Source organism: Lepisosteus platostomus, chromosome 8 (genome assembly GCF_059453375.1).
Source record: "Lepisosteus platostomus isolate fLepPlt1 chromosome 8, fLepPlt1.hap1, whole genome shotgun sequence".
NCBI lineage: Eukaryota > Metazoa > Chordata > Actinopteri > Semionotiformes > Lepisosteidae > Lepisosteus > Lepisosteus platostomus.
Window position 1 is genome coordinate 54,726,167 of NC_142618.1, and position 27,118 is coordinate 54,753,284.

Consider the following 27,118-nt stretch of genomic DNA (forward strand, 5'->3'; position numbering starts at 1 on the left):
AACTATATAAACATACAACACTACACAACATACAGCAGCTGCTCTATACACAAATATTTACATTTCAGTAAGTTTCACAGCCCTGATTTCTTTAGACATAAGTCCAGTATTCTACCTTATAATCTAAATATATAAGAAACCTTAAAATGCCATAAAAAGAGAACATGTGTCCTAATAAACAAAAAATTGATCTGCACCAAGAATAAATCTGTTTCCTGAATAAATGTATGCCCATGAATGAATTGGAACTGGTTTAAATATTCTACACAAAGACATCACAGACCTAGGAGAGAGTTTTAGCCTGTAGATTCCACACTAAATTACATTTACAAATCTTTCTTCTTTAATAAAGCTTAGACTCTGGTACTCAGAGATGAGATTATCTGGACAGAATCTGGTTGCAAAACTAATTTCAAGGAGGCATCCTTTCATACCAGAGTTTCATAAGAATAGAAGAGTATGGATAATAATGATGATTTGTCAAGATAACCCCCGCTAACCCCTCCTCTTAAGGGCGGAGCTGGAGCAGCCCTTCCTCGTTCCCTCCCATAGTCTGCACTTGTTCCCTATTCCCGCTCCCCCTAAAAAGCCAGACGCGGACCTCACTCCTGGTTCCTTATTGATTTCCGCATCGTGAGAGCCCGGGGTCCTGCTGCGTCTGGCTCCGTTATGGTTTTAACTTTCTGTTCCTGATCCCCTGCCCCGCCGGTCCCGACCCGGCTCATGCTTTTAACCCCTGGATGGATCTCCTGGCTTTGGACTCTTCTCGTCCGTTTGGATTCCCCGTTTGGACTTTGGCTTTGTTTGTTCGCCCGGACTCACTTCCCCAGGACACCAGCTCACCTTGGACATGCCCCCCTGTATCCTGACCCTTTCCTGCATGACTTTCTCCCTCGTGTATCTTCACTATTCTGGATCGCGTCATCCGCATAGGGCCCGGAAGGAACTGCCTTGTGACACTATTCTTTGTGTTGTGGCCTCCTTTTCTTCTCTATCCTATTGTCAGGATGAGTGTATTTGTGCTGTGGTCTGTTCCTATGGAGACTGCTTTAACGGCTCACTAGGAATGATCCAGTGCAGCATCAGTTTCATCATGGAGTTTGTATGTTCTCTTCAAGTTGATGTGGATTTCCTCAAGGTGCTCTGGTTCCCTCCCACATTCCAAAGTCATGCTGGTTCATTAAATGTCTTCTGGGAAAATTGGCCCTAGTGTGATTGTGTGTATGTCTGTGTTTGGCCTGCGATGGACTGGGGTCCCATCCAGTGTGTATCCTGCCTTGTGAACATTGCTTGTAGGGATAGTCTTTGACTCTCCATGTCCCTGAACTAAATTCCCTGAATTAATGCACGTAAGGCATATGATAGTGTATTTAGATTTGCAAAGGGCTTTTGATAAAGTTATTGATTAATAGTCAAGTTACACATAGTAATCCTTCAGGGAAACACAAATGTTTAGATTGAGAGTTGGTTATTACTGTAATTAGAAAACAGATGGTACAGATAATAGGTGAATACTCAAGTTGAGGTGATGTAATTAATGGCATACCTCAGGGAGCTCTACTAGGACCACTGATCTTCTCAGTGTATATCAATTATCTAGATTTTAATATAAGATAAGATCACTTTATTAGCCATATACAATTTCTTGCATTAGGAATTCCTCTTTTCACATACCCCAGCTTGCTCTCCATGAGACACAGACAGGGAGAGAAGCTTGGGGTCAGAGCGCAGGGTCAGCCATTGTACAGCGCCCCTGGAGCAGTTGGGGTCAAGGGCCTTGCTCAGGAGCCCAACGGAGTAAGATTCCTCTGCCGGCCGCGGGATTTGAATTGGCAACATTCCAGCCACAGGCACAGATCCTTAGCCAGAGTGCCGCCGCTCCGCCACGCCACTGCCACCGCAGTGCCACGTTTAATATAGTTATTAAACTAGTCTTAGTTTGCAGATCATACCAAACTAGGAGTATTAGTTAGCACAGTAGAAGTACCAAATGAACATCCAAAGGATTTAGATTTTTTAAATCCCTGGAAAATTAAGTTTCTACAAACAGGTAGGAGAAATCTACTCTACAATATAAACTGTGAAATGCTGGACTAGAAGAGATTACATAACAAAATGAATTTACAGATGCAGCCATTCAAAATGCACGGTACAAACCCGTACCGCACGCAACTACCCACAAGCCACTGCGGCGTACCGCGGTATGTGATTGGCTGGCCAAAATGACTGACAGGGGCAGTCGGAAAAAGTTGGAAAAAAATTTAATCATTTAATCTCTTTACTGTGCACATTTTAATCCACTTAATATTGAATATTTATATATATTTATATAGACTGAAGAAACTCAAACGTTATATTCTTGAACAGAGAACCAGAGAATACCTCTTACTTTTTTACCCAAAGGTTTGTAAAGTATGAGACGAGCTACCAGCCCTGTTGTTAAAGCTAACTTCTTTAAAGACATAGCTGGATGAGGTGCTTGGATAATATTAATTAATTACCAACTGCCAAACAGGCTAAGTGTGTCCTTATCATTTGTACCCTTTCAACTAAATAAAATATTTTTTAAAAAAGTGTAAAAAGGTATATGTGAACAAGCAGGTTATCAAAAGATGACATCTAAGATCAAAAAATTACATAAATTAGGACTTCAAGTTCATTATATATATCCACAGATAAGCCTGTTTTTGTTGCAATCAAATGGTGAAAATCTTTAATATTTTAATATGACAATAATGTTTCTGTCACTGGCCTGAGCATCAACCTATATTGTTAAAAGAATGGTACTGGAATTCTCCAATAGCAGCCTATGAGTGGGTAGGGTATGCTTGAGTCAACCAAGTAATCTGTGTTTTACAATCTAACTATTTCAAAGTGCTGTTAATTATAGATTCACTTGTCTTATGGTTCCTTCTAATTCTCCTGTAAGATACTTTGTAACTCATAAAGTGAAATTCTCAACACTAGATATGTGAGATATGTGACTGCATTTACAGTTGTCATTTTGCTGGTTGTACAGCAGCCAATGGTATATTGACTGAATTCACCATAGTGGTAAATAGAGTTGATAATTGTTCATTGTAAAACTGTGAAAGTACAAGAAGAAACAAAATGTATATATTTAGTGAAAAGTTTCCAGTTTAAGCTAATGTAATAATTTTCTCTTTCACAATAAAAACATTAACTAAAATATTACTCTATAATCTAATTTTATTATGATGTTTCCAGTAAAAAATAAATTCTTAGATTCCATGTTATAGGAAAAAAAACAGGTAACAATAACCAATTTTACTGCACTTTCTGATAGACTTAAGAATCCAGAAATCAAAACACTGGATATCGGTTATTTTTATTTCTCTCCACTTTTTTAATTTAGTTTTGAGAGTTATAGATTTAATGACCACACTGAAAGATCTAATCAAAAATAGAACAATTGCTTACAATACTGAAAAGATGGAAAGTCAGAATCATGATTATACTGTATATCATGTTTATTGTTCTGGAAATTCATGATTGAGTGTCAGAAGTTATTGATGAAAATCTATAAAGAATTGCTTAGTGTTATAAACCTTGTAGAATGGAAGGACTGGAAATGAAATGCCAAGGAAGAGACATTTCTTATCTAAAATTCAGCTTGAAAATTAATTGTGAATTTTAAAGTTATTTTCATTGTTACAAATAGGGATTATGAAAATATAGAATGCTGAAATAAACTGAGCAGGATTATTATAGTATATATTATAGGATATCCTTATAGGATATAAGTAAAATAAATAATCATAACCCTCCTATTTTAAAGATTTCCCAGAATATACATGAGCAGTTGGTATAATTAGAGGCACCTGAGTGTTTTTTTGTCTAGCGCAGTTTTGGTGAAAAGAGTAATAAATCAGGCAGACTGGATTAAACAAATATTTATTAAAATTGACAACGATACACTAAACAACGAACATAAACATACAAGCTTACGATTTACAAACAGGGCATTTTGGAGGCCTATGCCCTGACAAACCAAAAAAACCCTAGACTGTTTATAGAATATTACGTATAGTAAAAATCTCTCTTTATATAAATCTGGGTGCTACACTACATTAAAGTGAGTGAGAAACTTGTCTCTGTATCCTAGAAATGCATTCTCTAACCAGGAGAGGACATTTAAAACCTAGTGATTTTCTAAACAAGCAATCAGTTTCCTTAAAATACCAGAATGACAAGCTCTCTTAAAAAGGTTCAAATACTTATTTGTACCGTGTCCTTCTCTCTTTCTTCTCTTTCTCTCTGCCTACCTGCCTGCTTTATCCTGTTTCTTGGCTGTTGATGAACCTAAATTATTTACCCAGAACTTAATTAATCAAGGAAAACCAAATGATCCCTTTGATCAGTTTGTCACAGAAATAATTCAACTCAGCAAATACCTCAGTTCCTTTTTTTGATTTGAAGTTACAGAAAACTGCAAATGTAGACTTAAGCCTAGTGTTAACCATTGTCTCCAGATTCTTAAGACACCTTAATAGCCACTTCCAATAACAGTAACAATAATAATGTTACTGTTTGCTGAAGCATTGCTATTGTATAAATGTGTATAAAATTTGAGATTTTGATTTGAGGACAGAGTAAGGTTCACTAAAAAATGGTTTATGTTTTTATATGAATAACACAGGTAGGTAATATTTTTCAGAGATCACTATCTTAGAGGGACATGGCTTAGCAACTTCTTCAGAAATCTGCAGGATCAGTTGCTTTTAATAAGTATCTAATATAACATTTACTTAATACTTAAAAAGTTCTTTAGAGTTTAAAGATAAATTTCTATAAATATATATATAGTTAGGAATAAATCTGGTATGTGTAGTATACCCATTGTTATTTACAATGGGTGCTGGATGACCAAAATTACTGAAAATGATAAAAAGGGTAGCACTTACAATCATTTTTTTCTTTTTATTGTAAGAGCAAATGGGTTTCGGTGTTCAGCCTTCTTCAGTGTGCATATGTAGCTAAGATATTCTCCTCCCAATATAAACTTGCAAATCACATGACCTTCCTAACAAAATCAATCATGCAAATCACAGTTAAAACAGCATAACCATACAAATTATTGAATGATTAAATCAACACTAATTAACTACAATAATATATTATGATCCTAGAGAAAACAAGACAAAAAAAGGCTAGAAAAAAAGTCATTCTGGCCTGTTTGGCCATTGTACCTAAAAAAATCTATCCACCAGGCTTAGTGGAGATTTGTCCCAATCTCCACCCCTACAGGCTTTTACTGCCTCAGTGCCCATACAGTATATCATAAGGAACAGATGTTGTGACCATGTGAATAAAATGTCAAGCTACCAGATATTTCTTATTCTTGTTTCTTACAACACTTTTGTGTTTTTCTTGTTTTAAGGTCTCCTGATGTTTTTCCAATATAGCACAGACCACATAGATATTTCAACACATAGACAACGAACAGAATTGTACAAGCAATTGTCTCTCTTAACTAGCTTTAGTTTGTTTCCTGAATGAGGATGATTAAGAGTAGCCCTTTTGATTGCAATTTATACAACGACATTGGAAAATTCCCTTTTGGAAAAACAGATAGAAATTGGGGAGCATTTTTATACAATGCACTATGATTTTCAGTAATCTCTGGTATATTCAAAAAAGTGTGCAGAAAAAAACTCAAAAGTAAGCATCCATATTAAATAAATGCCATTTGGTTTTGCCTAATGTGAGCAGAAGTTTTTTTTTATTTATTTTGAAAACTGACAAGCCAATGTAATCATATTGTATTTAATTATTGGTAAAAATGAGGTTCATATGGGAACAAATCACATTTGCTCTGAACTTTAATGTTAAACTAACAGGTACAGTTAATGAGTAGCACATCCACTTTCAGAAATGTTCAGAATTATTTTTCAGAAATTGAAAACCTCCTCTTGCTGTGAACTGAACAGCACGGAAAAAAGAAAATAGGTCCAGTTTTATAAGAGGGATCTATCTAAGCGTAAATACTCCATGAGTAACATTATTTGAGATGTTTTCTGGATGGTATAATAAAGAAAAAAGCAATAAGCTGCAATTCCCTGCTGATTTTTGATTTATAAAGTGAAAATTACAATGTTAAAAAAACCTCCATTCTGCTATTGAAAAAAAAAATATATTTAATCAATTCAAATAAATTTTGAATTAGCTGAATGGGCTACACTGCATTTTTTAATTCTTTAATTGTTTAGAGTAAAATAATGGTTAATAAAAATTTTTGTGATCAACACTAGGCACCAATTACATGACCACAGTAAGATTTTTTGAGAGCAAGCTGACAATTTTAACATAATTGGAGTTTAAGTTAAGTTAAATTGAATCTCCATAGCATATGTAAATCATGATATAGAGCATGAATCATGATTCAGACGTCTTTGGCATTCTACTTGACAGTGTATGCCTGTAGTTTTGAAAAGTCACTGCTAACACCTTTTTAAAATTAAGTAAATCCAGTAATGAGATGCATAAAGGGGATTTAGATCCTAAGAGCATCAAATTAATTAAACTCTAGGTTAAACAAAAGCAGCTTTTTATTTTAGCTTTACATAAACTTCTCCTTTTTAGAATTCCCTTTAATATTAAGTCTTATATATCCTGCTGATAACTAAGCAACACTTCTTCAAAACAGAGTGCATCATTATAATAAATCCAATTAAAAAGATTTTATGCTCCATATATTAAACAACCATCCATTTTCAATAAACACTTAGTTTAATACAGGGTCTGAATGAACTTGAGCCAAACATGGACAATGGATGCAAGGCAGGATACAATGTTAAATGTATGTTTTTTTTTATAAAACCAGGAGCATGGTCCATTTAATGACACCCATTCTTTTTGTTGTCCCATTCTCAAAATCTGCACTGGCCCCCAGCCCCTGATAAAACACATCATAGAACAAAAAGTCTATTACACATGAATCTTCATTCTATACTAGTTAACTATTACAAGGACCTTTAAACAAATGTTTGAAATCTGCTGCACCTCTGTATGACCCTGCAGTTTCTGATTTATAGCAATGCACAATGCAGCTTGTCTACTGACATACACAAGACTACATTACATTATGAGTATTAATTCCTTTGAAGGCAAATTAGTTATAAGACAAAACTTTCATTACTTTTCAGCATTACCACTTATCACCAGTATTTTCTGACAGTTCTTAAGAAATCTATAAACTGAATATGTGTCTGCTGAATTATTTCTCATACAGTAATACAACATGCTTAAATAAAAGTGTTTTTTAACTTCCAGGTTTAAGAAAAAATATGTAGCGTTAAGTTTTGAAGAAGAGGCTGAGGATAGTAAACTCTGTAGATAGAAAAATGCTGTTACTGGGTGAGTGTTACTGTTACAAGGAGAAACATGCCAGCATAAATCTCTAGAAAGTATTTGGACTGTGGTGAGTGAATGAGGTTTGCCTCAACAACCTGTGATTGCTGTTCACTAGGTGGATGGGTCAACAATTTTCCAGGATAACTTGACCACATGTGATCAAAGAAAAAGTAAATATGTGGATCAACTGATATGTCTAAAATATATCTATGTTCCCTGAGCAGGCATAGAGTGTTGAACGTTGTTTTATTGTCTATTAAAGGTTGTCATAGATGAAATTAGATTAAACAAATTGGCACTCTAGAAAATAGGAATCACCAAAATGATTATTTCCATTGGGCAAAGTGAATCACAACCCAGTGGAATAAAAGATGGATCCATGGCACAAGCCTGTGGCAGTCAAGAAGCAACCATTCCACAGTCGTCTTCCTGATGTATGTTCTTGAGTAATATAGTTATATGATAGTATCTAGGCTTAATTTTTAAACTCCACTGCAACCTAATATTACGAATGATTATACTAATATTTATTACCAATAGTCTGAAGTTATATCGCTTAGAAACTTGGACAAGCTGATGGGTTTTTCATATGACCCAATGGCTATGCATACTACTGTATATTACTCCTGGGTTTCATTTTTTTTTTCACAGCAATTGACTCCATGCTCTTTGGTCCTTTTGGATTGATAGGAAACCAGTGGGGTTAATGCTTCATGTAAGAGTGTGATTTTAGACAGAGTTGTGGTTTTTGTTTTGAGGGAAGTAGACGTTTTGGGAGTGCGTGATTAAATAACCATAATTGTAAACGTGTGTGTGTGTTTGCCAGTTTTACTGTGGTGAATAACCCTGACAGTATAACCAACCAACGTGGCAGTTAAACACAACCAACATAGTAACCTTAACTTCATATGACTTGACTTTGGAACTTATTAATAGGCCAGCTAAGCTACCCACTGCTAACTTTTTTCGCTTTAATATGATATTTTGGCTAGAAAGTAAATTAACCTAAAAAATATAATCTTTCAAAACCAGGATAAAACTGGACAACATAATTTTAAAAGTGTTGATGATGGCAAGATCAGCAGCTTCACTGAGTTGTTCAACATATAATGAGGACAGCAGGTTCAGGCAAGATGGCAACTCTCCTGTCTACATTGGACCACTTCACATACTTTACATAGGTGTTTATTTCTTTGAAAATTAAGAAAAATCTACTGTTGCACCTATAAGCAAGCATGGAAAACTGTTGATTTATGGCATATTATTTAGGTTTTCAAGAATAGGAAAACATAAATCTATCTATTCATATTTTCTATTTACTGTATTTCCAGAAAGCTATTTATTTCTGGTAAGAGTCAAGGTAACCTGGAGCCTGTTCTGGAAGCACAGAGACCAAGGTGTCACGGACGTCCAAAGGGACTAACCGTGGGGAGCAGGAGAGCGGAAAAAGACCCATATGCGTAGCGGCGAGACGGGAAAAAGGCCCGGGCTCATTAGTGCAAAGAGTTCAGGAATGCCGTATAGAAACCTATGCCCTCAGGGAGCGGACGTGGGGCGCCCTGGTGCTAGGTGGGTCTCAGGACATCCGAACGTCAATGCTGAGCCAGGACAGAGTGCAAGACCCGGAAATATATAGCCCAAGGGGAAGAGAGGGACAGGAAGGACAGCAGACCGGAAACTAGGGACAGGACAGAGAAGGAGCGCCCTCTGGCTGCAGAGGGCTTGACACAAGGTGGGACTACACCCTGAATGGGTGACTGTTTATTTGAAGGGAAAAGCACACAAGGGAAAATTAAAAACACCAGACCTACTCTGCATGTCTGAGAAAAGTGCTATCTAGAATGTGCAAGGTGTCAGTCATTATATTCCCGAATAAATCTCTAGATTGATTCTAGCTATATATATTCTAGCTATTGATTCTAGCACTTTTTATTTTTTTCTAATAATCTAATGTAGGACTGCACTACTCTGTAAAACTGCCGGATAGTGCAGTGAATCATTAAAGTATCAGAGGTGCATGTGATAGTCAAACAAATCGGTACAGTATTAAATGTATATTAACTCAATAGCACTTTCCTAAACTAATCATACAATATGGAAATTGTACTAGCAACAATTTCATTAAATAAAATTAATATAGGAATCTCCAAATAAAATATTGTTTGTCACAATACTGTATAACACTAACAGAATTATTGTTTTGTTTAATTACATACAGTATACATAATTATTAGTGTAGTAAAACATAATTAAAATGTGTATTTGATATCGGCAGTTGTACCACCACTCTGAGAACTCTTACAGTAGGTGTGTTGAGGAAAATAAGCATTCTATTAGTAAAGTAATTAATGCCTAAATGTGTTGTACTTGACATTCTACCAAACAAAGACACATATATAGCCACTGAGTCAGTGGTACAACATGTTATTGGTTAAGACAGATTAAGCTCAGGTTTGTTTTGGATGGTAATATGTGAACAATTTATGGTAATAAGCGAACAATGTGCTCCACAGACTAAATTCATTGCATCTTAAAAAGCCTAATCTTGGCACTGAAGAGGTTAATCCCATTTTGTTTTAGAATACATTTTTGCATGGAAATGTTGATATATTGTAAATAAATCACTAAATATTTCATATAAATAAAAGCATTTATAATCATTGCAGAATTAAAATATTTGTTCATATTCTGGATATTTTGAATAATACTGAAATGCTATAATTCTCAGGATTTTAGGGATAGCAAGAATGAAGAGGTTTTGAACATCCGATCATGAATGATATTGTATGACCAGTGACAAGTAGTTTATTTTACTAGTGAACTAAGATTCAGGATTATCATGAGACAGCAAGAAAAATCTTTATTTGGCATTGACTACAGGATTATTCGCAGGTATTTCACTATCTTCTCTTTTGAATGCAGCTTTCACAAATCATTTCCCTTCACAGTAACATTGTTTGCTTTTCTCTAGAAAGCAAAAGACCACTCTTGTGAGCTTGGCTCCTGCAGTTAACTGAAAAAGCTTCTATGACAACAGATTATCTTACCCATATGGCTTGGTCTAATTGCAACATTAATTCTCCTTCCCTCCAATAGATACATGCATTTCCACTTTCTGGAAAATGCAGTTTCATTTTGCAGCACCTTAGGCTATGATCTCCCACAGGAACTAATTGTAAGATGCAGGCTTTGATGTTTTTGTATACAGACTAGATAGCATCATTCCATAAATGTTCTAAATTGCACATATAGAAAAGTTACACTTAAAAATAAGCATTGCTAAAAAATTACACACTTAAGTGATTTCAAGTTGAGCGTACATAAGTGGCCTACTGTTTGCTTAATGGGCTTTGTGCATTTTCTTTGTCATAAAGAATTGTACAAATTAACAAATTCAGTATACTGTGATTCTGGTTCTACAGATCTATTATAGGATTTTCTAAAGGTTTTCTCAGTTTCATAGTTTAATGTGGATAATTAAGCAGTGCAGTCTGACACTATATTAAATGTCTTTACTTGTAATTTTAAAAATCCCTGTGTTTAATCATTCATTTAATTTCTGCTTCTGATAGACCCTGACAGAATGTGCAGGACCCCTCAAATGTTCAGTATGATGGGTATTCCTTGTGATGTGCAGAAGCAAAAACCATCAGGCTTATCATCAACAAGAAATGGACATCATACACTAATAAAAACAATTATCTATTAGAAAAGACAGCTAGTGGTCATCTTTCAGCTTGTTTTGTTGTCATTTTTCTATAAAACAATAAGAACATTTGAACAATTCTAGAGGAGTCTGTGAAATGGACATTGCAGGTAATCAAGTAGGGAAAACATCTTCCAGTCACTGAGAAAAAACTATTGTGAAAATTGTTGTTCAGTTGACTGTCAGAAAAATCTATCTGAAAAATGATAGAGTTTCTGTATTATTATATTTTTTACTTAAATTTGACATCTTTGTTTTCATTTAAACCTTCTTCAACTGCTAAAGTTCTTTTGTATCCTAATTAAGAGGCAATGATTTTTCATCATATAGTTTTAGTTTTTTTAGAGTTGTTTTTCATTAAGATAATAAATCATTAGGCTTAGTTTATGCACCACATATGTTGTACACATATTTTTTGTAGTATATTTCTCTGTGGGGAAGCTATCACAATCAAAATAAATACCTCTAAATTGAGATTAATTTAGGCAACAGATCTTAAAATACTGTCAGGAATTCACAAACAACAATATCTGTCACCTTTGTAGTATAATTCATAATAAAGCTGACTTATTCTCAATCAAATTAATGAAGTAAAAACACGAAAATAAAGAAGTAACCTTCCTGTAAATACATGTTCATTTTGAATTTAAGTTAAAGACAGAAAGGAGTGAATATACTTTGTAGAATCAAGATATATTATTTCACTTAGCACTAAATGTTATTAAAGATTTCTAAGAACCTTTTTGTTGCCTTGCCCAAGCAGCTTGGTGCTTCTCTATAAGTGGAATGTTGTAAGAGGACCTCTGATAAGATACATTGTAAAGCTTTATCCAAGCTGAACCCTGTAATGGTATATCCCGAAGGCGGGCTCCATCAAGTCTATAGTCTTTTTCTTCACAAAACTACAAGATAACTGTTCATCACCCAAAGGAAGATCCACCAATGAGGGACCCACAGAGTAACCTTCAAGACAATACCTGATACGATTCTTGACCAGTCACCAACTATGATGCTGCACCTTACACCTAGCAGGTAACCAACTAATTTTTCATTGGTTACCTCACTGGCTATTTATCTCTTTCTATCTAAACTGGCTCTCTGACCTTTCCAACCACATAAAGGTTGCAAGCAGTCCTAGTCAGGACTTAAACTTTTCTCCAGGACGCCAGGCCAAGACAGTGACTCAGTGAAGTATAAACATTCTTTTTGCAACAGACAACATCTTGTATTCACAAACCCACTATTATTTTCGCCTGATCATCAAAATCAAACAAGATCCTTGCATAATATGCTAGCATATTCAGCACCAACCCATAACCTGGAAAAATCAAGTTCTACCAACTGTCTACCTTACAGCTGCACCTAACTGCTGTGCACTGACTACTTCCTTGCAGAGCTGCCCGAGAGTTGTGCTAGCTGCCGAGTCCTAAGCTCTCTCTCTCTCCTTTTGGCAACTGGACACTGCCAGCGCAGAGCAAGCAACTGACAAGTTGGACCATGAAGCCAGCTCTTCTCTTCTCACAGGGAAATTTGAACTCATCAAGGACTTTTGACTAATGGATTTTTGAGTATAAAACTTCTTTATTCACAATACAGTTCTCAAACATTGAACTTTTATTCCAAACACATATGATGTATGGTTCACAATAGTAGATGCATATTTACTTGTATCTGAGAATATGAATGTGGTGTAATTATTTGAGACTGATAAAACTTATGAGGAAGATCATAACTTATAGTTGATGTATTTTACTTGAAGTTATTAACTCTTCTCCTTGTTATCCCTGAGTGAACAATCATCCTTTGGTATCACAACATACCGTTTCACAGATATATTCTATTATGTTTGCTGAACAGAGAAGAGAGAAAACAATGTTTCAGCTGTGAAGCCTTCTTCAGGTGTTCAATGGTCATACTGTTGACAATTGGTCAAATGTTATGTTGTACCAAGCAATTACCGATGTCTTATAACAAGGGACTTTTTACCTCTTATGAATGCTATGAATCTGGGAGTGCCACTTACACTGTTATCAAATATCTAGAAAATAAAAATATAATTTTCTTCTAAATTAAAAAAGAAAATTATTTCAAATAGGCAACATTTTGTTACATGCTTTTAGTTTCCAATCTTTTAGTTTCCAATTATATTAAGAAATAAATGCTGATATATGATGCAATGCTAATAAACATTCAAATTTGACAGTTAATTCAGTATTATTAATTTTATTTCTGACTTTTTTAATCTACACCACTTGAGTAACTTCAGAGACTCTTTATGAATAAATCACTTTGAAAATAATGATTCTAGTTTACAACTGATTTACTTTCAACAGAGTAACAGTCTCTGGGGTAAAACTAAGAACTGGGCTATATGTTTATTTTCCTTGTACAAAGTCAAAAGTCTTAATCAGTAAACATTACTTGCTTTTCAATGTAAACATTTGAAATGCTCATGAATTGTTTAGAAGTTTATTAAAGATTGTTTTTTTTCTGTTAAAAAGTATTTAAGTCTTGTTCATTGCAACCTTTGCAAAACAGCAATGAGAAAAAAACATTTTCAGTAACTACAGTCTGAACATCAGTTGATTAGTTTATAACCTGGAAGGAAGGAGAGAGAAATTGCATGGCAAAGCTACTTGATTTATATGCACTGAATGTGAAATACCTCTTCATGTAGTTAGTCATAGGAAAATGCCACATGATAAGAACTATTATTTTTCCACTTCACTCTGCCCCTTCCTTGTTGACACATTTGTGAATTCACTTAGTGTCAGCAATGTCTGTAACTGTTATCAATATGAATAAAAATCCAAATTTGGTCTAATGTGGCCTTATCAGTTGTGTTGCTTGTTAATGTCATTTTGTATACCTATTGTAAATTAATTTAGGTTTGCCACAGCAAAGGGTTTGAATACTTATGCAATCATTACTTTTACATTTTCCTATTATATTAATTATGAAACATATTGTTTATATAATATTTAATAATATCAATTGCTACTTCCAACTGTCTTAAGTTCAACAAAAAGTGAAAACTGCATATTTGTAAGAACAAGCACAGGATACAAATTGCATTGGTAACTTACATCAACTCTGTAATTTGCTGATTGACAAGAGTCATGGCGCACTGTCTTTTCTCTTTTTTTCCTAGGACAAGCTATTTTTGATAGATAAACTGTAGTTGACAAATTCAGGCAGAAATAAATATAAGTATGGTAAGAACAGAAGTGTTACAGGTACCAGAAACACTTCAAATAAACATATCTCCACGATTTGATCTTAATCTGCCAACTATACTTAAGGAAACAGATGTTACTCATAGACCAATATCAAAACCCTTTTAATAGTCACTCAAACAGAGGTAATATACATTGCCTAGAAAATTTCTAATGCATCACTCATTCATATAAGGAGGGCAAAACATAATTAATTAATTACAGACCAATGGAACTGACATGTATTTCATGTAAAGTTATAGAAAAGATTAATAGTACTAAAGAACAGAAATATGATTCTAGGTGACATAGTCAGACTGGCTATTGAAAATGCTGGTCTTGCATAACTAAGCTGTCATGACAATAGATAAAAAAGTGCTACTCTGGAAATAGTCCAGAGGAGAATTACAGTACAGCAGGCTATAGGAGCGGTGGCTCTGTGGCTAAGGATCTGTGCCTGTGGCTGGTAGGCTGCCGGTTCAAATCCTGCGGCTGGTGGAGGAATCCTACTCCACTGGGCTCCTAAGCAAGGCCCTTAACCCCAGCTTCTCCAGGTGCGCTGTACAATGGCTGACCCTGTGTGCTGACCCCAAGCTTCTCTCCCTGTTTGTGTGTCTCATGGAGAGCAAGCTGAGGTATGTGAAAAGACAAATTCCTAATGCAAGAAACTGTATATGGTTAATAAAGTGATCTTATCTAATCCAAGAAGTTTTATTAATTTTGTTATAATAGTTTCTAGGTAATGAAAAGACAGGCTCATAAGAGTATTATGCCAACTTTCAAAACCAAATGTACAGTATTCTGATCTACCACATGCTATATTGTAGTTCTGTCCCACATTCAATGTCCATATTATCTCTTTTCTGTATTTGTGCATCTGGTTTGTGTTGGGTTTACATTTGTAGACCAATGTATTTGCACATTTTATCATTTTTACAGTTTCCTGTGGATTTCTAATAGCCTGTTTATATATGTATTGTATATAATGATTGTGCAGTTAACTTGATGACACTTAAAATGAAGCACACATTAAAATAGGTTTCCAATTTTGGTTAAGTATACATTATATTTAGCTGAAGAACATGAATAAAATAGTAAATCACTTATAAACATAGCTAAAAACAGGACTATACACTACTTGATTTTCTTGTGGTGTGCTTTATTACTATTCTAAAACTTAATAGTGTTTAATTTAACTAACAGCTGCAGGTTTCCAATTATCATTAATTAACTTGTTTTGCCCTCTGCAATTTGAAGCTTATTTAGTGATACTAACATACTTTAGTTTAAATGACCTGGGACTTTCTTGCAGAAGAATGGCCATCCTGTAGGAGGTCCGGTGGGTGGCTGTACATGAATTAGGCTTCTGTTAATTGAATTTGAATATATGAACATTTCAGTGAGATTAGAATAATCTGGGTATTTTCAGCATTTACACAGTGGGTTTTAAAGTATCAGTCATAAGAGCTGTGTTTGAGTATTTTTTGTATATATTTTGTACAATTCACATGTGTTCCCTGTATGGACTTGTCCAAGGTCCAGTCCTGCCTTGCCTAATGCTCTATGTTTCCAGGTTAAGCCCCAGATTGCCAGGACCCTATGATCTCCAGGAATATGTGGCTTTCTGAAAATGCACAGATAAATACATATATAATTTGTAGATATAAAAAATAAAAGTAATATGCAACAGAATAAAAGGTACAAAAGATGCAGTGAAAACCAAACTTCTGTATAGCATGATGTGACATACCCAGGGGCATGTCATACCAGGATTTTAAAAAATACGTAGGTCTGGACCAACAAACACACCAAAAACACAGCTCTTTGAAAACTCAGTTTATTTAGGATGCAGGGAAAGCAAAAAACTAAAACCAAATACCCATAAAACAAAAACCTAAGCTTCTTTGAACTCCTGCCTAAACTTTTTACAGGTGCTCACTATCATGGCCAGGCAGCTACACTACTTACAAGCCTCCAAACAAACCACAAAGCCTTTTTCCAAAAACATTCTCTCAAACTCTTCTCTATTTTCAACATTAGAGTGTCTCTCAACAAGACTCTTCATACAACCTTAAAAACTCACAAGTTCCTTGGTCAGTCCTTCTCTGGTGAGTGGTGCACGCAAGAGTTTTGCCTTCTGATCCCTCCAGCAGTAGACATCAACTCTCTTAGATCAACACCAGAAGATTCCACTTCCTGTTTTTAAAGAGTCACCTGAACAATTGGCTTCCTGCAGCTGGTCAGGTTCGCCAGTGGAGTCTGTGCACCGAGACTGTGCACTTCACAATGGGTATTCAGTTTAGAATTTGACATCAAGAAAAAAAAGTTAAAAAAACAAAGAAATGTTTCTTCTATAAAATGAGTAATTTTCTGCAGTATGGAAAAGTCTCAGTATGTTGTACCCTTCAACAATCAATGCAGTGCTGTTTCATTCAATCATACCACTTTGGCAAAGACTTTAAAGTTATTATTAGCTACTGACAGTAAACGTTCTACTGTTTCAGTAAATGTTCCACTGTTTTTGTACTTTTATTTTTTGATGTTCTTGATAATAATAACTTGCATAATAATAATATAGCACATTTCATAACAAAGGATTCTAAACTGACTTGCATATATGAAGGTCTCTGTACACCTACCACTATGCTGCATCCACCTGGGTAAAGTGTAGTAGTACGGTGTAATGTGTTCTTTAATGACAAAGTAGTCGAGACTTCAGTTCCATACATCCAAAAGATGGTTCCTCCTAAATTACAATATCACCCAGTCACTATATTTGGGTATTGTTCTCGAGGTTTTGGCCAATAGAGAAGAGTCCCACCAACTGTCCACTAACACCGAGTACTGCAACAAGAAACTAATTTTCTTTGGTGATCTCCCAACCTAACTAGGAGAAACAAAACACTTTATAAAATTATTTAACATTATGATTGATTTTGGGAAAAAGAGTATATTCAATTAAATAAAGGTAAACATTGGCATTGTAAAGGCCAAGAGGGAGTTAAAAATGATTTTGCAAAGAAGATTAAATGTAAATAAGAAAACATTTCTTTTCACCTTTATACACAGAAAGGAATAGTAAAGAATGAAATAAAGGGACTGTGAGATAATAATGAGAAACATTAAGAAGATGACAGGGAAATGACTTGTTATATTAAATGACAATTTCACTTTGGAATTCACCATGGAAGAAATCGAACATATGGTTTTTACTGAGGGATTAAAAAGTTCTGTGTTAAGCAATATTTGTAAAGAATAAGTGGAAGTCCCATTGGGTACTATAGACACTTAAGTTAAACAGATTCTACTAATTTTACTTCAGGAACCAATAAGTGTTAAACTCTTCCAACAGTCCTTTGAAACGCAACACCCATCCCTAAAAAGAGTAAGAAACCTGAATCTAATAATAATCAAAACCTCCACTGAAAGCCCTTTACAGGTAATGGGGACTCCCCTCTACAACCAGCAATATGCAGAACCCACCTGGATGATGCAGCCAAAGTGCTCACAGTACGTTTATCACACATCAGCTAGCAGAGGGGAGGAGAACAAAGTGATGAAGCCAGTTCGTGCATAGGGATTGTTAGGAGGCCATGATTGGTAAAGGCCAGGGGAAAATGTGTCCAGGATGCTGGGGTTATGTCCCTACTTTTTAGAGAAATGTCCTAAAATGTTTAATGACCACAGAGAATTAGGACCTAGATTTTGCATCTCATCCGAAGGACGGTGCTTTTTTTACAGGATTAAAGTCTCCATCAGTCCCCATGATGGGGAATACATTGCTAAACTACTGCATCAGGACCAACAAGGACTGCAGGGTGAGAGCTCCCTTCTGGTCCACTAACATCTCTTCTAGCAGCAGCCTTAGCTTTTCCAAGGAGGTCTTCCATCTAGGTACTAGCCAGGCTCATGCCAGCTTAACTTCAGTGGGTTGTCAGTTGTGAGTTGTAGGGTTATATATCTGCTGTCTGCATTAATGTATATAATTATAAACTAATACACCTTACTTGTATTATATGCTTATGTGCATCATTATAGAAACGATAATTCGAACTAAAATAGAGTTTTTTTAAAGTGCAATAGGATTTGAGTTTATAGACAACATAGATGTTGACAAATCTTGCTTAACCAATTTTTTTAAACAAGCAACACTTGTGATGGACACAGAGTGTGCATATAATATGGTATATTCAGATTTTCATAAAGGATTCCTTTTTTTAATGAAAGAATGAAATGCTTTCAAAGAAACTGATGTACTGTACATAGATCAAAAACTGGTAAATGACAGAGAACAGTATACTGATAAGGGATGAATGCCCTGCTTAGAAGTGTTGTAATAGGTAGACAAAGATATATCTGTATTGGTATAACTGCACTTTCTGATTTATAGAGTTAATCTAGATTTTGGTATAGTGAACAAACCCGTGACGTTCACACATGATACTGAAATAAGAGTATGAGCAAACTCAGTAGAAACTGCAAAGGAAATTGAAAAAGATTTAAGAAATTCAAAACACCTGGATGATGACATTTAATATAGACAACATGTTGAAAAAATATTTATGGGTAACTTATGCAAAGAATGTTTAAAATTTAACTCTATAAATGTCTTTAAAATATTTTTTTTGCGGCCAAGATTGCTACTTGGTTGCATTGTTTTTGACTAAACAGTTTATTCTTTACCAAATATTTTATACATCTGTCCTTTTATCAATGGCAGATCTGAATAGAACTGAATTTTCAATACCAGGTTAAGCCTCAGTTGATCTTTTATTAGATTAACTTAAAATTATTGGTATTATTTATATGTGCTGAGAAATATTTACATTTTCTTGACTTCCAATTAAAAGAATATATAGTAAGTCCCCCTCCAATGTGTTGAAGGAAACATCGGAAAAAACAAATACCTTATGTAAAAGATTTTTCCAAAATTCCTTCTTAACACTATGAACTAGACATTTTATACAACATACAGTATACAGTGTATTTAATAATAATAATAATAATAATAATAATAATAATAATAATAATAATAATAATAATAACTGAAGGTGAAGCTTTAACAAAGACACATATTTTCTCTTTATTTTTCCCATTTTTCCAGATAGAAGATTAATCGATGCCACATTCCTGGGCAAGTGAAGCTGCAGATACCTCAGCTTGCAGTCTATGTAAAACTGACTTTTTCTCCATTAAAATCATCACTTTAATTCTTTTTTTATTTTCAGCATCATGATTGGTTGACCCTTTATGTTTAGCTGACATAATGCAGGGATGAAGCACACAAAATATATATATATACAATTACATGCACAAGCACAGCAGAAATGTAAGTGAGAATTGTGATGTTGGGAGCATCACAATGCTACTCTGGTATGGAATTCAGAGAAAATAGATGGAAAAATAAATTTTGTGCATGGAGCTACAATGAGGCAGAAGCCATTTCAGGGATCAGTACATTTTAATGAAAATCCTTTGCTCAGGGAACCTATAGTCACATTTTTGTGACACATTATGGCATACCTGTATTGGGGGAAACCTCACTGGGTGAACACAGCTTACTATAATGTTTTCATACTTAACAGTTATTTTACATTCTAATGAAAGTAGTTCGAATTTAAGTTACATAACAGATATGGATAGCCAGCAAGAATTCATTGTATATATATTAGAATTGAAAATGTTTATTGCTCTTCACAGACTCTCAAAATACTTGGCACTCCTAGTAAGTGGAAATGAATTCTAGACAGTGACCTCTTATTAGATTGGCCTTGCTTTTTACTCATCTACTATCACAGGAACAGCCCCAGGCTTTGGCTGAATGTTTAACAGTCATTAAGCACAAAAATCCAATAAAGCTTTCACTTTATTCCACCAGAAAAGCGTCAATATTTTTTTTTATTTCTGTGGGTGACACTGGTGTTGCTTTTTTGAAACAAAACATGCAAACATTTTTTCTATCTTTAGTTCCCAGGTATAGATGGCTGTCATTCAAACCACATTTTGTTCTTTTTTCTGTTTTCTAAATCATATGTCTCTGCTGTAAACATCATGAGTCACCTTTCACAAACCCACAATAGTGCACTAATGCATTAAGATTTAATGACACCATAATACTTTCAACTGAAATTGTTTTAAAATGACAAGATTTAAAGGATAACCAAAATGAAAAAAAAAACCTGAATATCATTCCTATATATTTGTGTTAGATGATGTGGATCCTGTGAAAATTTGGCTCCAAGCTTACTCCAAGGAAGCATTTAACCACAACTACATTTATAAAGCCTTTCAAGCTATTTCCTTCATGAAAAATAATAAAATACTAAATACTAATATAGTATTATTTTTACATATTGGTTGAAAGTTATAAGCTATCATCTAAAACAAATTTAATATGCAAATTCACATACATTACATTCTATGTTTATTCAGTGAACAATATGTGTTACTTTCACTTTAATTATTATTATTATTATTATTAAACACAACAATACATTGTACACTTCTTCTCATTTGTTATGGAAAATGCAATATAAATTAGATATAGAAGCTAAACAGCTTTTTCATGTAATGATCTGAAATTATTAGAAAATGTTTAAGTCAACCACAAATACCTGAATCAGATGCTAACAAAACAATGTAACATAAGAGCGTGTTTCACTGATAAATCATTAAATAAAACATAAAACATTAATGTCCTATTCTTTGAACCCTATTAACTGGAATTATCTATTTTCTTCATTCCAGTGCCGTACGCAGTTCTATTTTTACAAAGATAAAGGTTATGAAGGTCTTGGTGTCAGTAATACTACAATACTTCATCAGTCCAAATATTTCTGGTACAAATGTGGTGTTTTCAAAAGTGGTTTGGAAGAATGTGCTTCAGTCAAAGAAATAACAATAAAATGTAGTTTTCTACAGACAGGTTAAACTTTTTAATCACTTACCTCATTAAATTGTATTAGCCTGAGTCTTCAGGTTTGTAGTGCCAGAGAAGCAATTTTTCCTTTGAGTTGAATTTTAGTACAGAGTGGTATTGGTGATTACAAGTAAATAGAAGACTCTGAAAAAAAGGAAAACAACCAGTTCTACTTGGATTGTTGTTAATTCTCAAGTAATCCTTCCTTATCATCTTAGGCACATAAATCGCATAAAAGGATTGCCTTGTTATAAATGGTTTCTGACACATCTGTTCAGTGAAGCATTTGTGTACTGCCGTTTTAAATGAGATCAACAGAGCAATAAAGTTACTTTATCTGAGAACTTAGGTTTTTAGAATGATTTTCATCTACATATACTCTGTATGAAAAATAACTATGAACTGAAAATAATAGAAATATTTCATTGTTTTTTTATAACCTAGTCAACTCTAATATTAAATTGCCAAAAAAAAACACCTAGTATTTTGTAAAAGGCTTGAAGGTAATCTGGTAATATCTTGAAGTAAATGGCAGTTATAGTTAAAGTTAAATGGCAGTTAAAAGCCAATTTAAAAATCGTTCATAATACCTTTTGCTATCCCCCAAAAATAAAATACTTAGAATTATTTGTAACTATAAAACAATTTCAGTATCATGAAAAGATATTTGTAGTCAATAATTATGCAACTATTTTTTTTAAACAACAGTTTTTCAAACTGACATCCCATCAAAAGTAATCTGTTCCAGAATATGATTATGTGGCTCTACTTGCCAGACTTGATGTTCTTACCAGGCTGCTATCTCGATAACACTAACAGAATTATAATTTTTAAGTATATACAGTATAGAAAATAATTAGTAATTACAGTATGTATAAATAATAATTATAAAACAAAAAAAATGATTAAAAGTATATTATACATAGTAGCTTTAAAAACAGATTTAATTAAAAAGCAAATAAAAATGTAAAAAACAAATAGAGTCCGATGAAAATACGTTTCGAATAGTGATTTGAATGATGTTGTATTCAGCTGATACATGTCTTCACTATATACAGGGATTCAAAGAAAGGATTATTTCAATACTCATAACAAGATGCATAATTTCAACCTATATTGAGTTTCTGGTATTCTGCTTTATATGGTCATATGCACATATTTCACATAAATACAGTTACTGTTGAACAGTAATTCTCGCGATATGAACTAATGTACTCCATGGTTCGCCAAAACAGCAAGTGATTGAGTTAAAGTATTTGATGCAGAAAAGTTTTATGAAGAAGGAGGAATACTGTTGTGTACCTTATTTTTTTTTATTTGCAGCTACCACTACCAGCTATGTAAATATATTTATATAGATAAATTAATATTGTTCATAAAATATGGAGCCAATATTAAATTATGTTATTATTATCATCAGCCACCAACATTTCCCTTTAGTTTGTGTTCTCTTTAGGTTCCATATTAATATTTCATATTGAAGTGGATTTGAAGAAGTGGTAAAACAGATTAAATTAAGATACTGTTTCACTAACATCTAATGCACCCCAAGTGCCACCTATTGATCTTCTTTGGGAAGTGAAGTGCTGAATTTGGCATGCCAAAACGCATTGCAGTACAACTCAATTTGTTTACCGCTAATGGAGGGTTTGATGTGCACTCTAGATGGCTGCATCTGTATATCATGTCTTCAATGTATCTGTGCTACAAAGAGATTTTCACATTTTCGCGATAATAAGTTTGTGAATTTGTTGATAAAAGAGGAAAATGATGGGTCAACATGAACACCTAAACCTTTCATTGGTAACTCCTCCAAATTAATTTTTCTATCTTATATTTGTAGTTAATGCTTTTGCTTCCTGAATGTAATGTTAACAGTACTGGTTTTATCTAAATGTAATGTTCACCCAGTGAATCAGAGATAAAGGTTTCCATTATCTCCATATTCCATTATTCCATTCTATAAAAATGAAGATATGACTATCATTGGCTTGTAGTAAAAATGCTGAAATACATATAGATGCAGCCATTCAAAATGCGCAGTAAAAGCCCATACTTTGCTAAATTATCTGCAGATTAGCGCGGAATACCGCACAATGTGATTGGCTAGCCAAAATGACTGACAGACGGCACTTGTGGTGCTTCATTTAATCTCTTTACTGGGCATGTTTAAATCCACTTAATATTGAATATTAATATGGAATTTTACAACTAAAGGGAAATTTTAGTAGCTGAGCATAAAAAGAAGAGGAGCATAACGTGTCTTAAGGTCATAAACTATGTTAATTTAGAAATATAAACATATTATGTAGACTGTAAATGGCTGGTATTGGTAGTGTAAAAAAAATAGACACCAGTATTCCACTTTCTTCATAAACACTTTAAGCATCAAAGTCTTTCACTCGGTTGCATACTGTGGTTATTTTGAAAAAGTTTTTACGAGCTCCTTCTGACTATATTAAGTTTATATACTTCATAAAAAGTTATCACAGTAAAAAAACACATACTTTTTAGAATTTGATTAATAGGGAATATAATATGGAATCGCATATCTAAAGAAATTGCTGGTGGTGAAGGAGGTCTTCTGTAGCTCAGCCGGCAAAACTGTTGTGCAACACAGGAGAGTCAGGTTCAAGTCCATGTGAAAAGGATAGAACATTATAACTTTTTATTTACAGCATATAAGCTTTATAATGTTAGAACAAGCATGTTAAAACTACAACCCAATGTAATTTACCAAGTTAAAGACTTTGATTCATAAAATATTTATGCTTAATTAAAATATTTACAGTATGAAGAAGGTGGAAGGTAAAATTATTACAGTATTACAGTATACAATTTAAATTCTGTAATTGGCAAAAGATTTTCCCTCAGCATTCACTGGGATTTGAAACTGGGCATTTTCTGCCTACAGCCCAAATGCTGCACATGCGACGTTAAGCTCAGCTCAGCTAAGCCCATCTCCACCTGGTGGTATACCTATTTAAAAAACACATTCGGTACTTTGCAGTCTGTTGCGGATCGTCCATCGTGTTTTAGCGGAGCATACATTGCGCATTTTGAATGGCTAGATCTGTAGATGACATTGCTTTGGAAATTATTAAAAATCAATGTTATTTAAAATACCATTATTGTGCTTTTTTTGGCAATGATGTAGCATATGAAAGCAGGAGAAACTACAAAAAGTTCACTAGGTTTGTTAAATCAAATTGCGTAATTGGTTGTTAATGACAATATTAGAAGTGTCAATATGGATAGCAAGTTTACTATCCTGTTTTGCCGATTGCTTTTTGAATTTTATACTCCACTTTTTGTTGCTGCAGAACCAGTGTCAATCTAATCCTTTACCCATAATCTTTCAACAAGATGATGCTTGTCGCCACAAGGCAAGAAGAAAATCTCTTTACAAGCCAGAGTTCAAAAGAAAAAAACAAACTGCTTTTCTTAATTACATTTTTAGAGGTTGATATATTTAGTTATTTTTGAATATTTATTTTTCATAGCTTTTCCCACAATATTTACACATCTGGAGGTCAAATAAAAGTTAGAAAAACAGTTGATCATAATCATTAGTAAAAGCTAAAATTCAATATACTGTAATATCAAAGCAGCCAAATACATGAAAAACAGTATTCATCAATTTTTCACTGACCTAGATTCCTGGCATATTATTATAAAAAACTTGGCATGTTATTTTTTCATAAAGTCAGTTTGTCCCTCTTATAAATCACCTCATATCAGCACAACAAAAAGTTTTATCTGTGAATCACTAAACAATAACTAATTCAAGTATGATTTTATTAATATGTAGTGCTAAACATAAAAAAAAATATATTTGATGAACATATAATCAATCTGGATAATTTTGGATAAAACCTCCATAACCATCACAGCCTATTGCTTCTGGAGACACTTGGAAAAAGGAAAAGGAAATTTTACTGAAAAAAATTAATTATAGGCTTATATAATCATCAGGTACGATGACACACAAGAAATGTGACTTTTCTTGCTTTTAAGCTGCTCTTTCACGGGTAGTGTGTGTCTTGATGTTCATTAAAATAATGAAAGTAATCAAAACTGTTCTCTCATATAAAATGGCAGTTACAGTAGCTGGCAGTTAATTATCGTGTGTGAAAGGACAGCACAGCTTGAGTCTGTCTTCAAAACTGTCTCTTCTGTTAAGCTACAATACAAAATGAAATAAACAGGAATAGCAGTCCTTTGATTTTTATACCTAATGCATTCTATTCACAGTTTCTGGGAAAGAAAATCTTTATTTTAATACTAATATAACCTCAGTCAAGACATCAAGTGTAAGTAAAAGGTGCAATTGGGTGGAGCTGCTGATCACAGAGAGCCATGTTCTCTCTGTGTTCTTGTGGGTTTCTTCTGGGTGCTTGAAGTTTTCTCTAACAGTCCAAAGACATACTGATAGGTTAACTGTCTTCTTGGAAAACTGACCCTAGTGTGAATGTGTTTGTGTCTGTATGTTTCCTGTGATGGACTGATAGCCATTTCCATCATATACAAAATCTACATACTTTATTTTTGTAAAAACATAAATGCATAGAATGAAAAAAAATGTTTTGATTAAATATAAATATTTTTATATTTTTTGAGTAAGGATTCATGGGAAAATGTAGTTTCTGCAAATTTGTGATATTGTATTTGTGTGTTATATTTGTGTATAACTTAAATTAGTCTGGACTCCAGCATCACATTTGTCAATGGAAAGTATTCATTTGATTTTTATTAATAAATTACATGCACATGGTTGGATTTATTTTAATAGGTATATTACTTTCAAAATTATTTTGGAAGAGTCAAATAACAGTTGTTTAAGATCCATTTTGTATTCTCCATTAAATCTCAGTTTAATGATTTTGCTTACCTTGATCATCTGAAAGCCCTAATCTAAAACATGGTAGTGCATTCACATTTACATCTTTGTGTTTTTCCTTCATTTATGCCATGCTTATAGAACTTCTTTTAGCTTGTTGAGTCAGCAGCATATCATAGCATGCAACCATTTTAGGTAACAGTGTTCTGTACTTTCTGTGCATCAAAGAGGCCTTGGGGTGAAAGAATATTGATCTATCGAAGATAGTATACATAAAGAAGCCAACCCTGATAAAATGTATTGGAACGGTGTATGGGGGAAGTTATTATAGATATAAATAATAATTGTGTCAAAATATATTATCAGTCACAATCTAAATATTGAACTTGCCTTTGAACATTCATTTTTTGATGTTGCACACTAATTGATTATCTTAGTGTACAATCTTTGTACGTTGTAAAGGAGACAAAAATAAAACTTAGAATTTTCTCCTTCAGACCAGTCATTACTGCATTACTCACTGTAAAGCTCTGAAGAATTCTGCTCCTTTTGAGTCAGATGTCTCCCATTCAAACAAGCATTTATTTTAGTCAAGCAGTTACTTATATGCAGCCAAATAAAGTCTCTATTTCAATCTCACACAACAACTAAAATCATATTTCAGTTTTATTAGTGTCTTGACTAGATGAATGACAGACTCAAGGGAAAGAAACTGTGGCTGTCTCTTTTATAGTAGAAGCATGTAGTGTTTTTCTATATTTTTAAAGGATTATTCCCATTTTTCTCATTCTTTATAGAGAGAAGTTTGTGGTTAGTAATAAGCACTTTCTTAATGTCATATCCTCACCTCACCCTTTTTTGGGAACTGGGGAAAAAACATTAAAGTTATGAACTTCTGTGCCAAGAAGAAGACAGTCTTGTTTTGTAGTATGTCTTTAAATTAAATTATTTTATTGTGTATGTGAAGGCAATTAACTAAAATTGCTATTCAATGTTTTGAAAAAATAACACAAAAGAAAAGGCAGAAAAAGGAATTTCTGAATAGATGTCATTTTCTATATGAC

The 27,118-nt window shown here is 33.8% G+C and overlaps 1 protein-coding gene across 4 annotated transcripts in view; it reads right to left on the bottom strand.

Moving 5' to 3' along the window:
- Nucleotides 1-27,118, bottom strand: part of LOC148657543 (cadherin-18) — a 345,544-nt gene that overhangs the window by 153,372 nt on the left and 165,054 nt on the right. For all 4 annotated transcript variants that reach the window (XM_088643967.1, XM_088643963.1, XM_088643965.1 and 1 more), the window contains one exon: nt 21,243-21,358. The gene's annotated coding sequence lies outside the window, so the exon portion shown is untranslated. The remainder of the gene's footprint in view (nt 1-21,242; nt 21,359-27,118) is intronic.